General features: G+C 45.6%; 1 long non-coding RNA gene across 2 annotated transcripts; it reads left to right on the top strand.

Annotated features, from left to right (window-relative positions):
• The first annotated feature begins 729 nt into the window (after positions 1 to 729).
• On the top strand, positions 730 to 5,297 carry LOC134761848 (uncharacterized). 2 transcript variants are annotated; one of them, XR_010141003.1, is made up of 4 exons: positions 730 to 895; positions 1,493 to 2,887; positions 3,829 to 3,953; positions 4,742 to 5,297. It is a non-coding gene; the product is annotated as an uncharacterized LOC134761848 (long non-coding RNA). The 2 variants fall into 2 exon arrangements; XR_010141002.1 differs by having other exon boundaries at positions 730 to 989.
• Positions 5,298 to 13,217: the final 7,920 nt, after the last annotated feature.

The raw sequence follows: 13,217 nt of genomic DNA, 5'->3' as shown, positions 1-13,217 counted from the left end.
AGTTGGTGGCCATGTGTTACAGCAGCCACAGGGAACTAATGCAGGAATACAGACTGCAGGCTCCTTTAGAGCAGGATCTAATTACGTCTCCCCAGCAGTGCCTTGTCCTTAGCATGGAGCCGCCCATAGCTGCAGATGAAATGTATTAGCACTTCTCCACTTACTTAAGGTAAATCTTTTGAGTCTTCTTTTCTGGGGCCTGCAGATATTTCCTGTTAACTAGGATCTTAGGGGACACCCAATCATGGTTCTTTTTCAACATCATCTCTGGAAGCATCAAGTGTCTCCTTGACATCACACACCAAAGGATGTGCTTTCTAAGGTATTGTTTAGGACTTAGGAGAGGCATAATTTTTAGCAATGAGCTGAGAGATGGGGGTCCTTGCCACATCCTCCTTCCCACATTACTGTGACAGCTTTGTGTTTTTTTTTGGTCCTGATTCAGTTCTGAGTAGGACCTGGTTTGCTTTCAAACCTTATAAATGGCTACTAAAGATTGAATTGTGTACCCCGAATTCATATGTTGAAGTTCTAACTGCCAGTACCTCAGAGTGTGACCTTATTTGGAAATAGTGTCCTTGAAGCTATAATTAGCTAAGATGAAGTCATTAGGGTTGGCCCTGACCTAGTTTGACCAGTGTCCTTATAAAAACGCAGAAGTTGGACAAAGACACACCCACAGGGAAAGCACCATGAGAAGATGATGGCAGAGATCAGGGCGACGTGTCTACAAGCCAAGCGACACCAAATGTGGCCAGCAGCCCATGTAAAGCTGGAGGAGAGGCCTCAAATAAATGCTCCCTCACAGCATTCAGGGGGAACTGACCCTGTCCACACCTTGACCTTGAACTTCTGGGCTCCAGAACTGTGAGACAGCATGTTTCTGTTGTTGAAGGTACCTGGTCTGGGGTGCGTGGTGCTTTGCAGCCAAAGTGAATGAATCTGGTGACACTGACCTGTGCACTGTATGTCTTGTCTGCAGCTTTCTGGTAAATGAGGGAAAAAGCAGGGAATCAGGGATGGTGGAAGGATTGGGGGAGAAGGGAGTAGGACCAGAGCAGCTTTAGAAGTGCGGCCTTGAGTCTGAGCAGGAGTCCTTCTATGTCCAGCTTTGTGTCTGCTGCCTGTGATAAGAGGGCCGGCAGAGTGCCTACCCAAGCCACCTCCCTGTCCTGATCCCCGGGGGACCCAACCTTTTCCTCTAGATAGGGTCAGCTAAAGAAAGTAACGTTGCAATCACACCTTCCAAGCTGCCCTTCTTTCCCTCCTCCTTCAGTCTACCCCCCAACCCTGTTCCCCCTTGTTTCTAAGTGCCCAGCCTTCTCCGAACAGAGGGGACCATCTGGTTAGTCCTTGTTTACTGCACACCCTGCCAGTTTGAGCTTATTAATCATATTTACCCAAGTATCTTAATTACTCCCTGTCTAGCAACTTGCTTTGCACTCAGCTGTTGACCCCTCTTTTTTTTATTCCTTTCTATCATTAATCATAGGAGCAGCGTGGCTAGAGGAATTCCTGCAGCTTAGATTTCGCTGGCACCGTTACCACTCCCAGAGAGGAGCGGCTGGAGTTCACGGCTGGTTCCTGACAAACTTCCTAATTAATCTGCTAAAGATCAGAGGAGGACTAATAGGAGCTGAAGACTGTGTGCGAGACCACCCCTCCGCCCTCTCCCTTTGTGTGTGCGTGTGTGTGTGTGTGTGTGTGCGTGCACGCGTGCGCGCATGTGGTGCCGAACTTGGCAGGAGAGAGATGGCCTCACCAGCGACAAAGCATTGCTGCTGCTGTTGCTGCCACCTATCTTCCCTGCTTTGGGAGGATACATTTTCTCCTCTTGCTTAGAAGTTTAAGGGAGTCACCCAAGCCTTCCTCTCCCAGATACAACAGTGGAATAAAATATCTTCCAACCAACTTTTTTTTTTGAGACGGAATCTCACTCTGTCACCTGGTTGGAGCTCAGCAGCGCGATCATGGCCCACTGCAACTTCTGTCTCCCAGTTTCAAGTGATTCTCCTGTCTCAGCCTCCCAAGTAGCTGGGATTACAGGAGTGTGCCACCCACCATGCCCGGGTAATTTTTGTATTTTTACTAGAGACAAGGTTTCACTATGTGGTCCGGACTGGTCTCAAACTCCTGACCTCTGGTGATCTGCCCACTTCGGCCTCTCAAAGTGCTGGGATTACAGGCATGAGCCCCCGCACCCGGCTGCAACCAACTTTTTTGTGGAATACAGGATCTTGATGTTTGGGTGCATGAAGGCAGAAGCTGTTGCACATGGAATGGATTAAAGTTTTCCGCTCCGCAACCAAAAATCCTTGGGGTCCCAGGAGCAAAAGATGCTCCAGGGCACAGGACAATTCAAGAAGGCCCGAGGTGATATTGAAGACTGCAGAGACATCCAGCTCGGTTGTGTCTCTGGAGGTGTCCAGACTTTGCAGACAGACGTTGCACATAAAGAGCTGAAAAACTGAGGAAGCTGAGCTGGAGAAGGAAATCACTTCTACTCAGCCTTGACCTGCGTCTGATGCTATGGGGCCTCTTAGGGTTACCTCATGCTTCATGCACCCCTTTCTCTGTTCTTCAGCAGAAGGCAGGGTGTAGGGAAGCAGGTCTGTGCCTCCTTTCTCCCTGCCAGGCCTGACTCTCCAGGCAAAGAGACACCATTAAGGAGTATAATTTGTTGATCCAGGCTCTCCTTGCGTTTCAGTGCAGAGTGGCATCGTTTTCTTTATGACCCCGTAAAGTCACAGCCGAGAGGCCGATTTGGAAAACAAACTGCCTCAGGTTGACGGATAATTAGATACAGGGGACATATTATATGCCTTTGCATATAAATGTGCTCCGAGGCGTGTTGGCTCATCTGAAGTTGAGGTTAAAGGCGCGCCAGGTATTCCTGACACATCAGGATATATATTTTCATATGGTCTCAGGTGCTGTGTTGGTTTTATAGGCCTTTCATCCCGGTGCTGACGGATGGGGTGTGATCACCACCCAACTTAGAAGAAAGGGACTTCCCTTGCCCAGGGGCCTCCTGGCGTTTTTGTTTTGTGTTCTCCCTCTCCACCTCCACTTTCTCTCCTTCGTTGGGAAGGGAACTGTTCTTTGGGCCTAGGATTCTGCTGTGAGTGACTAATGGCCCGAGTAGGAGGGACCGGGACTAATTTTTCTTTTCTGGACTCTAATAGGCCCAATTAATTCAGCTGCAACATGGGCCCTTACAAGCCTGGGACAAGCCTGGGTGGAATTCTATATTGAGGGTAAGAAAAGGGATGGAAGTAGATGTTTTCCAGAAGGTTCTGTGGACTCTGGGGGTGACCTGTGGACAGCTGCTGCTGCCCACTACCTGGCAGTTTGGCTATGTGATACATGTTGGCCTTACAAGGAGATCCCCCTTACCCTGGAATCTACTTTGGGGGGGTAGAACTTGAGCCTCAGGCAAATCAGAGACGAGGGGGAAGCTTTGCTTTTTCCTCCAGTGGCAGGGAGCACTGGGCTGGGGAAACGTCTTTTTGAACACAAAGTTCCAGTTGCATTCATCCACAGGAAAATGTAAAGAGCTTAATTTAATGCCCTCTGGGAGTCATTTCGATTTAAAAGTGGCATTATAGCTTGTGGCTAGAAGAATGGGCTTAATGCTTAGTCACCTTCTGTTTGGGCATGTCATTTAATCTCTTCGAGGCTGTTTCTTCACCTTAAAATATGAGTGAGAAGGTAGTACCCACCTTATAATGTGGAGAAGATTAACTTAGGGAAAACACGTAGCACAGGGCTTTACCCATGGTAAGTATTTCATAAATGGTAACTATTTTTAACAATGACAATTCACAGAGTTAATCCTAATAAAAAATGATTAAAGAAGAGGACGCCTCCACCCACAGGAAGGAGCCAGCCCGGTGGGGAGCTGTTTGACCAGGGGAGTATTCTCAGCAGCTGCCACACGTGGAGGTGTGGAGGTAGCAAGCAGAGTGGGGGGAGGAGGGGGAGCCCTGGTTCCTGGGAGGCCTGGGTCCTGCTCTTCCATGATCAGTGCGCAGTCTTGAGCACGGCACTCCCTCTCTTCCCAGCTTAGTGTCCTTATCCGTAAAATGAGGGGATCTCTGAGGGTCTGCCAGGGCCGCTGTCTGATCCGTGACAGTGTGGCATGTGGTGTGGTATGTGATGCATGTTCCTGCCTGCAGGGAGGCCCTCTCCCTTCCCCCACCAGGCCTCTGGACAGCACTTGCTGTCATCCTTGCTTCTGGAACAGGCCTGTGCTGTTTTCCAGGCCAAATTGGAGGGCTGATGGGGTCTATTAAGAAGACTTTGGGGAGATGGTGGAACAATTCTCTGCTTGAAATTACCGTCCTCTTTAAATCTTGCCATGACCCTATTAGAAAAGTTAAGGGGGCAGGGGGAGAGGAGTGGGCTGGGAGAGGAGAGAGAGAGAGAAGAAGGAAGAAGGAAAGGAAAAGGTAGGAAACCCCATAGCCCGACCCTCAGCCCTGTTGAAGGAGATGATATAAATAGAGTCGCTGTCACTTTGATGAATTAAATCCTCCGTTAATTAGGACGCATTGATTTAAGGGTTGTCCAACCAGATAGTCCTTTTCCCTTCCCAGCAAGTCATAGCTCAGGGAGGAGGCATGAGAGGGATCGTTTTCTGTGTCTGGCTTGATTGCTGGTGTCTTTCTTACTAGGCTTCATTAATTATCCTGGAATGTGGTCACCCAGTTTTCTTCAACATGGGCCATTCTCGTTTCAGCAGGATCTTGGCAGCGGACTGCCATGGGAGCTCTGGGGAAAAAGGACCAGTTGGACTCCAGTACCTCCTGAGAGACCACCACCCTCCCTGCCTCCAGCTCATGCCCAGCTCTGAGTCAAACGGACTCTTCCTGTTGTACTGCGAGGTTGTGCAAACCTTAAAGGGCAAACACAGTGAGTGTGGACAGCCCACTCTCTGACAGCCCAGATCATCTGAAGCTATCCCTGGGCTGGGAGCTGGAAGCCATTCTTGTGAACCACTCCTTATACCTTGAGCTAAGCCTCTTTGGGTCCCAGAAGTCTGAAGCTCCAGCTGCCTGGCACGACTGAATCTAGATGATTTCTTGAGTACCAGTAGTTTGGCATTTAAAAATACTGGATTAACTGCAGTGTAAACTTAGATTGCATTTCAGATTGTAAACAATGACCCCAGTGCTTCATGTGATGTTAGATCAGAAATGAGCTATTAGCCAAACTAGTCCTCTTATGAATGAGCTCCTAACCCTGAACCAGGGATCGTTGAATGAAAATCATCAAAATGATTTATCTTCACTTTACCTATTATCTCACAAGAATCTCATTACTCAGGGAAAATGAGGGTGTACTTCAGGGAACGGAGGGCCTGGGGAAGGGGGACTTCCTTATAACTCAACTTTCAGAGGGAGCTGAGTTGTAAACAGATGGAACAAGGTATGTACGAGAAGCCTCTTAGATTTAGTCTTTCATATCAAGGCTCTTGCTGAAAATCCTGGCACAGCTGTGAAATGAGGGGAGCTCTGACACACAGAGACACCCTCCTTGCCTCACCAACCTTCCCCTACAGAGTCATGCGCACAGAGAGCAGGTACCAATACTGAAAATGCCTTTCTGGAGTTTCCTCATCTTAAACCCTTGACAGCTTAGCAACAGCATTAAGTGAGGAAGGAGTTTCCTTGACCTGGGGAAGAAGAACCAACTCATAAACATGGAACTGTGCCCACTGCCTCTTCCTTTGCTCTGTGGATTGGCTGTGGTTCTGCCCTGGCACTCGGATGTCAAGGTGCTCTGGCTGTTTGGGAGGAAGCCCAGCCTGGGTCAGGTGGTCATAAGCCAGAGCCCCTGTCCTGTCCCCAGGGTTGGCCTCCCTCTGGGGTCCAGCATGGCCCCAGTACTGAGGCTCCCAGTGCTGGAGAATGTGCCCTCTCCTCTTTTTGTTTCCATGCCAAGGGGATCTGCAGGGTAAGGGCAAATTATTCTTAGCAGATTGGGGCTATGGGTAAACCGGAAGGGATGAGGGAGAGAGGAGAGAGGAGAAGAAAGGGAAGGAGAGGGGAGGGCAGGGGTTAGGTAGAGGAGAGAGACAGCAAGAAAAAATAGAAAAAAAAAAGGATATAAAGGTTGCAAATACAAAGGGAGATTAACAAGGAGTAGAAGAAGGGAGGCAGAAGAGGGAGAAACAGAGAAGAGGAACAAAGAAGACATTTCCAAAAAAGACGTGAGCACACCAGGCAGGAGGGAGAAAAGGAACAAGGAGAAAGGAAGGAAGTGAGACAAGCTGGGGAGAGAAGAGGCAAAGGCAGCCAGGAACAGGTGGAGGTGAGAGAGGAGTGGGAAACCCCAGAGGGTACAAGGGAAAAAATGAGGGAAGCCAGTGGGAGGAAGGTGAGGAAGAGGAGAGGGAACAGGCACTGGATGGGGAAGAGGTGAGCGGGAGAAAGCCTGTGCTGTGTGGATTATTGTGTGTTTGTCATCTGGAATGGTATAAGCTGTAGGTACAGCAACTCCTGCGCATGATTTATGGTCCCTGTCAGGCAGGGACCGCGCTTTGTCTGCTGTAGCGTGGACGATGAATGCTCTGCTGTCATCCTAGCCTGGCCAGCGTTTCTCTCTCTCAGCTCCCAACGCTGGCTCCCCATTTCACGCCAGTGAACATAAACAATCTTTTGTAAACCTGACAGTCACACTTGCTTCTTTGGAAACATAAAGCAGAAATGTATGACTCGGCTTTCATTACCCAATTTCCTACGCTATATAAAAACACTCAGGAAAGACCTGTAAGTGGTCACGAAACCTGGGAAATTGGAAGTGTCCTGGAGGAAAAAAAAAGGAAGACGGGGGAGAAGGGGGCTGTAGGGTGGGAGGGAGCTGGTGAGGAGAGGAGACGATGTGTCTAACTCCACCACATCCTTCCCAGAAAACGCCGGCTGATAAACGGGCCATGCAGACACATAATTATATTACATTTCTGAATAATAGACATTTCCTGCCTGAAGTGTTGCTTTTTTTCCTCCTTCTCCTTTTAACCCAGAGTGCAGTAATGAAACAGTCTTGAGATCAAAGCTGCCTGATAATGTGGCTTTGTTTTTTCTACCTTTTTCTGCTTTACATTTTTTCTTCCCCACTAGCCATTTGGCAGACTCCAGGAAGTGAAAAGTGTAACTTATTTTTAAAGAGCAATTAGGGTGTAGATCTTGGTGATTTCTCAGCCAGGAAGGTGAGATCGGCAGTGGAGAATCTGCATCCGTTTTGACAGCCAGGCCAGGGTGGGACAGGTGGGAGGTCCTTGGCAGGTGGGGGATGCTGGGTGGCTCTGGAATCTGCTGAGACCCGGCCTAGAAGCCACTGGACATTTTCCGAGGCTTTTCTTTGGGGATGGATTATATTCAGCTATAATCTCACACCCAGCAGAGGGGAGAGGCGCTCAGGGTTTGGAGCCTAGGTGCTTTCATTATGTGGGCAGTCAGAGATCCTGGGGAGGTTACTTCAGCAACACTGCAGGCCAATGGGATTCCTGGCTTTGTGGATCTGGAAGTGGAGATCTATTTGCTGATTATTTTAATCATCTTTCGCTCCACATTCTTTGAGATCAAAATCTTTGAGAGGCATTTAGGGAGTTGCTTTAGTTTGTCCAGGTGGTTGCTTTTGAACAGAAGAGAACCTTGCAGCAGCCCCTAGGGAAGAGTCCACTGAGCTACATTGCAGTGGCGATGCCAGTGCACATCCTGGGCCTGGGCACTGACGCAGAGATGGAGGACTCCTTCTGCTTCCCTGAACCTCAGCTTTTCTAGAAAGATGGACATTCCACCCACCTATCTACACATCAAACACACACATGCACAAGTGCACACACATGCATATGCAGAAATATTAGAACAGTCTTTCAAGGACTGGAACATTAAAATTCAAAAGTGGTTTTGAATACTTACTATATGTCCAACACTATAGAGTCATCCCTTGGTATTCGTGGAGGATGTGTTCCAGAACCTCCTACATATACCAAAATCCATGGATGTTCAAGATCCTTATATAAAATGGCATAGTATTTGCATGTAACCTATACACATCCTCCTGCATACTGTAAATTATCTCTAGATTACTTATAACTAATACGACGTCCATGCTATGTAAATAGTTATTATACTGTGTTGTTTAGAGAATAATGACAAGAAAAAAGTCTTTGCATGTTCAGTACAGATGCAGCCATTCATTTTTTTGAATATTTAAAATCTGTGGTTGGTTGAATCCATGGTTGCAATGAGGAATCCATGAATATGGTACCCATGGATACGAAGAGCCAACTCTACTAGGTTTTATAACATGCATGTCCTCAAAATCATTTTTGCTTAATTGGAAAGTTTCCAATATACTCATAAAGAGGTGTAGAGCTTGGACAGACAGAGTGGCTCTAGACATGCATGTGACACAAGGAAGACTTCCTTCTTGTCCTTCTGTCTCACCCTATCCATGCCTAAAATTTATTCATGATTGTTTCCTTGACCTCGTCCATAGAAACCTCTTGGCCTCCACACCCATGCTGAATGGTCTGTCCCCTCTGGATGTGCAGAGCTTACTGTCTGCTCCTCCCCTGTGGTAACTAATCAGATGCTGTCCCATGCCAGCTCTCATGTGGCTCTCAAGTCTTCATGTGTATTTCAAGGGGCAGAGATTTTAATCATGTCTTGTTCCTCTGTGTATCCCCTGCTGCATTCAATGGGGCAGCGGGGTTCTATGCAACACACTCTACACCCTGAGAAAACATACATCCCAAGATTATTTATATTCTCTAATTTACCCCCACAAAGGAAGGTGTGTTTGTGTAGATTACTGACTTTTCCCCTAACAACATTTCCATAAGGAGGTTAGTATAATTTTAAAACATTCACAATTTAAAGTATCTTTTTAACTAATTTGATGGCCATTTATTTTTCACAAAGAAACAGCTTTTGTTCTTTCAAAAGAACTGCAGTGCACATAGTGAGAGTTAAGAATGGGAGCCCAGCATAGAGATTTAGGTGCTGGGGGTCACTAGACACACACTGGCTCAACCAACAACCTCTTGATATCCATGATTCTCGTTTGGACCTCGTTTGGAAAAGATTATTTCCATTTTTTTTTTTCTGGTTATAAGACTAGGGGTTAGCTCACAAATAGAGGAAACCACTAAGGAAACATCTACCAAGCATTCATGTAGCTGGTGCCAAAAATCTGTGGATTATTTGAAAGCTAAGTGCATCCTTCACGTCCCTGAACCCTTGCTCACTTCTTACCATCACCGGGGGTCTTCAGTCTTTCCTTCCTATAATCTAAAAAGGCACTAGTGAAAACACATAGACTTTGCCTACAGACCTGATTTCAAGTCCTGTTTCTACCACTTTACTAAACATGTTGTCTGTGATGGTTTGGATGTTTGTCCCTTCCAAACCTCGTGTTGAACTATTATCCCCACTGTTGGAGGTGAAGCCTAATGGGAGGTGTTTGGGTCATGGGGGTGGACGCATCATGAATAGATTCATGCTCTTCCTGGAAGGGTGGGGAGTGAGTTCTCACTCTAGAAGTTCCTGTGAGAGCTGGTAGTTAAAAAGAGCCTGGCACCTCCCTGCTCTCTTTCTGGCGTCCTCTCTCACAATGTAATCTCTGCACACACCAACTCCTTCTGCCTTCCACCATGAGTGCAAGCAACCTGAGGCCCTCACTAGAACCAGATGCTGGCACTATGCTTTGAGTACAGCCTGCAGAACCATGAACCAGATAAACCTCTTTTCTTTATAAATAACCCAGCCTCAGGTCCTCCTTTATAGCAGCACAAGTGGACTAAGACAACATCTAAGACAAATAACTACCTTGAAGCTCAGTTTCCTCATCTGCAAAGTGGGCAATGTAATAACCCCCCTGGAGGGGTTGTTGTGAGGATTACATGTACAATAACTACTACATAGTAGCCACGTAATCAGTGTAAATTCCTTTTCTTTCTCTTATTCACTACAGACTTATCCTTCCATTTCAAGCCATTCAAAATGCAGAGTTTCAGAAACCCCAGTGCTGGCAATACTTAAGGAGGAAATAAACAGGCAGTTCACTGAGCACTTCTAACCACAATATATAGACTCTGATACAGACTTGGATTTCTTTGGGGCTTTGGAGGAGTCCCTTGTTATTGTTAGGTATGTTCATCGGACAAACAAAGTAAGCACAATGAGATGAATTTAATACCTGTCAGGCCTCAGAACAAATGTCACTGATCTTGCTGATACCATACAAAAAGCAGGAAAGTGGATCTGGTTTGGTCCTATGGCAATTTATAAGCCTTTGGCCTCCCTAGTTAATTTTCACTAGGACAGACATTCTTTTGCCTGCTGGGAGGAGAAGTAGCTACTCACAAAAGCTGCCTGTGCTGTGCCATTAGGAAAGGGACTCAGAAGGAGGGCATCTTATATGTGCAAAAACTGGAGGAGTAGCAAGCAAAGAGGGAGGAGGTGGGGATATAGTTGAACTTCATGTTAGCAGAGTTCAATACATGGAAATCATAGGTCCTCTCTTGTCTCTAACTGCCCCCGTCATATAGATAAAATTAAGGGGAGTTATTCATAGGGCAGAAGGAGGGTTTCCTCCCTTTTAATGACCCCTAGAAATATCCTGCTTCCCAAATAGGTATACTGAATAATTTACACTTGACTCAAGCCGTATTAACATCTTATAAGATAACTTGAGAAGGCAAAAAGATGCTCTTGGAATGTGTTGTTTTATGGCTATAGAATGATGAATTTCACTCCCAACTACCAAAAATGGAGGGATTTGCTTTGAGGGGTGATGGTGATAACAGCAGCATGTTTTAACTTATTGGCAGGTTGGGTCTTCTTTAAAATTTTGTCTGAGGCCATGGAAAAGATCTCTGGCTAGGAGATCTTCCATAGCCACTCCCATAGGAAGGGCTATGGAAGAGTCCCTATGGGCTTAATGTGTGGGATAAGAGGACCTAGCCAAACAAGCCGAGAGAGGCAAGTTTTTCCTTTCATTCGGACAGTAGCTGTAGCTGCTGGTTGGTGTGAAAAAGTCTACCACAACTTTTGGTCATCAGTTTTCATCTTGTTTGGACCATCAAGGTATCTCATCTTCTGTATCAGTTATCTATTGCGCTATATGACATTACCCAAAGTATAGTGGTCATTATCTTGCAGCTTATGTGGGACAGGAATTTGGGAACAGCTTATATATGGGTGATTCTGACTCAGGGTCTTTCATGAGGTTGCATTTAAGACATTGGCTAAGGTGACATACTCTGAAGCTTGAGCAGGGCTAGAGAAGTTCTTCCCAAGATGACTCACTTCCTAACATGGCCTTGGTTCCTCCCTGGCTACTGGCAGGCTATTGCCACATGGACCTCTGAAAAAGTTTGCTTGAGTTTTCTTACCATGTGGCTACTGATTTCCTCAAAAGCAAGTGATCCAAGATATAGCCAGGAGAAAGCCATGATGCCCCTTTTGACCTGGGAGTCATATACCATCACTTTTGCCATATTTTATTTGATTGAAGTGAATCACTATGTCTAGCTCACTCTCAAGGAAAGGAGAATTAATCTTGACTTCTGGAAAGGATATGTACAAAGAATTAGCCAAGATACTTTGAATCTCCATTTCGTCTTATTTCTATTCCTAATTATTCATAGAAAAATCTTAGTGCTGAACCTTTAATTTCCATTTTCATACCATGAATTATCAAAATTTGATGTTGAAATGGAACAAGATGAAATACAAATAAATGTGATTACAGACATTTATTAAATATGCAAAACCAAATGATATAAAGCTTTGTTTTGACTACTTCCCCTTTATGATTCTTCTTCTTGGGTTATACTGGGTAAGGCCCCTCTTCTACCTTGTAGGTTTTCCTTGTAGACTTTTTTCATTGCCCCAGGGACCTTGAATTTGCTTTCAAATTTATGGTCATTCATTTAGAAAATATTTAGGAAATTTTCACAGCCAGTTCAATGAAGTTGTTCAATGGAAGTTTTTGAATCGCAAGTAATGGGGGAAGTGTAGTTAAAGTAGCACCTCCTCTTCCTTCTTTGCACTGGCCAGTCCCTGCTCTAAATGCAGAGCAGATCAAGTCAGTTAAGATGCTGCTAAATTTTACCAGCCAGCTGGCCAGTGTCTCATTGAGCATCAGTGTTGGGACTGATTGTTTACTGGATGGTGAGAAAAGAAAATAACTTTTATCTGAGGAATGGGAGTCCTTTTAATTAGCAGGCCCAGAGAGATATTAAAATGAGACAGCAATCACACCCTACTTCCCCCTTGAGCTACGTATTCTTCTCTTGAAAGTGCTTGCTATTACTACAGGCTATAAATTAACCTCATAATGCCACACCAGACACTAGCAACCATACCCTATTGCTTAACAATGTCTAGCCAATCACTAATCAATGTTATTTCTGTAAACCAGTGAGAATTCCTGACAAACAACTTTGTATCAACCCACTCCTTGTCCCCTGTTTTGCCTTTAAAAATCCACTTGTAACTGCTGCTAATCAGAGTGTATATTCAGGACAACTTGATTCTGTGCTCCCGGGTTGCAATTTCAAGCTTGGCCCAAATACCTTTCCACTTATACTAATGTGGCCTCAGATTCTTCCTTTTAGGTCAACAATAGCTATGAATGTGTTTTGGTTGTTTTGTAGAGGGGGTTCCAAAGCACGTTGTCATAGTCCGGGCATTATCCATACAAAATCTGTAGACTCTTAGCAGGCCACAGAGTAAGGATGACATTCAAGTATATGAAGCTGGCTCTACCTGAAGCCTTCCCAAGTCCCCAGTCAGGTTCACTTATCCAATCATCCATCCATTTCACACACATTTATTAACCCTCTACTGTGGGTCAGGCATTATGCCAAAGCAAGAGATGACAAATAGTGAAACTGCCTTTGCAAAGATGATAACAGTGAGAACATTATGACAGTGAAAGTGATCTGACCTAACCAACTCCATCTTGCCTTTAACTTCCCAGCTGTCCTTGTTCATTCCTGAACATAGGCTGAACTATGTAAAACTGGCACATTAGCCACAAAATTAGAAATTATGGCTCAGGAGTCATGCAGTCGGAGGCCATAGGATTCCTAACCTCCCCAATTGCTTTGATGGCTAACATTACTATTCTAAGACCTAAGACTGGTGTTTAAGATATTTTCCAGACCTTGCATTCTGATGCATCAGCTGGCACCACCC

Source organism: Pongo abelii, chromosome 7 (genome assembly GCF_028885655.2).
Source record: "Pongo abelii isolate AG06213 chromosome 7, NHGRI_mPonAbe1-v2.0_pri, whole genome shotgun sequence".
Taxonomy (NCBI): domain Eukaryota; kingdom Metazoa; phylum Chordata; class Mammalia; order Primates; family Hominidae; genus Pongo; species Pongo abelii.
The sequence above is the reverse complement of the archived record's forward strand: the minus strand, read 5'-3'. Positions and strand labels throughout refer to the sequence as shown.